We start from the raw sequence: 1,830 nt of genomic DNA on the forward strand, positions 1-1,830 counted from the left end.
GGCAGTATCAAGGATGGCTGGTGGCAGCCCTGATAAACCACCTAAAACAAGCCCTAAGTACCCTGAGAGGAGATGATTTTCCATGTTCATGTGAAGATTGCACAATTGATGAGGAGCGGGCTGGCAGGGCATGGGGGAGATGGCATTCTCTGTATGCTGGTGGCCCTGTACATGGGAACAGCCAGCGCGTCAGGAAACCTGGCAAATCCTACGGACATCCTGTATGCACGTGTCTTCTGGCCTGAAGAGTCCATTTCTAGGAATTTATCCTCAGCTCCACTCACTCGAGTGCAAAACACCTGAGCCACGCTTTTGTCTGGTCAAAGCAAATGATGGCAACAACTTGCCCAGCCACTAACAGGGGACCCGGACCTGTCAAAGAGATGTCTGCACAATGGCAAAGAGAACCGGGGTGCTTTTTGATGTATAGAGCTGCATGGTTCTCCAAGATAAAATAAATGAAGCTGTAAGTGTAAACAGTAAGCTACTATTTGTGTATAAAAGAAAAAATGTATATATCTGCCGATGAATTATAGCCAAAGACTGTTACCAGAAGGCTTCACAAGGAACTGGGAACAGAAGATGCCTCGGGGGAGGGAATTAGTGTGGCTGGAAGACACTTACTCTTGCTTGTAACCGCTGCAAACATTCAATAGCTTTTTGAATTTGGCAAAGTGTGTGTGTAGCATACAAATAACAAAACAGGAAAAGAAAACAACATAACGGAAACTAGAATCTGTGCTAGACACGCTCCCACACAGATTCTCCTGTGTACCTTTGGCAGGTGTTAACTGCTCCAGGCACCTCTCTGCAGGAACCAGTTTATGACTCTCGGGCAACCGCCCGGGGTCACCCTGCAAGGGCGTAGTGGAGCTGGGTCTGGGACCCAAGTGTGCCCTCACGCTTGGGGCAGTGCCCTGGAGGGCGGGGGGCAAGCTGCTCAGGGCCAGTCACTGCTGTGCCAGTCCCAAGACTGAACCACAGTGGCAGACAATTCTAGAGACTCGGCTCTGGACGGAGCCTGGGAGAGAGATTGTGCTCCAGTGGAAAGACCCGCCATCACGGAGTCCTTGGGGAGGCCTTGCCGGGGTCCACCTGTGTGACCTCCTGACCTCCAGCAGGTAATCTTCCCTCCCCGAACCTGAGTCCCTCAACCACGTTCCCACTGCGGTTAGGGGGGTGTTGAATGCAGGAGTAAATGAGGTGACAATTGAGAAAGGCCCTTCCTCCCAAGCAGGTGCACCAAAACCAAAACCAAAACAGGTCTTTTAGACTTGAATGACAGTTCCCAAAGCCTCCCGGCTGCCCTGGCTGTTGCCCCCTCCTTCTGGATCCAGGTGGCTCCCGCACCAGCGCTCGTGCTGCTGGCTGCGTCCATCCGATCGCTCACGCGCCCAACTCACGCCTACGCAGCAGACTCGGGAGGCCCCGACAGTCCCGGCCGCGGGAACCCTCCTCCTCGTCGCACGCCCCCCGACCCGCGTGTCCCCACCCACAGGCAGACCCGCCCCCCGCGCGCCTCGGCACTGGCGCCCGGACCACGCCCGCCGCCCACCGGCACCCATGGCTCGGGCCACCGGGAATCCCGCGCCCACCCTCGCCCGGGTGGCGCCCCCCTCCCTCGCCAGCGCCTCCGCGCAGGCCCCGCCCCTCACGCCCCAGGCGGCCAATGAGCGCCACCTCTCGGCCCCGCCCCGCCCCAGCCCGGGGAACCCCGGCCGCTGATTGGCCTGTCCGGGCGCAGTGTCCCCTGCACGTGGGGGGGGCGGGGGTGAATGAAGTGGAAGCGATTCCCCCGCCCCCGCGCTCGCCTCGCTGCCCGGCTCGGCC

The sequence above is a fragment of the Eulemur rufifrons genome, chromosome 14 (assembly GCF_041146395.1).
Source record: "Eulemur rufifrons isolate Redbay chromosome 14, OSU_ERuf_1, whole genome shotgun sequence".
NCBI classification, from domain to species: domain Eukaryota; kingdom Metazoa; phylum Chordata; class Mammalia; order Primates; family Lemuridae; genus Eulemur; species Eulemur rufifrons.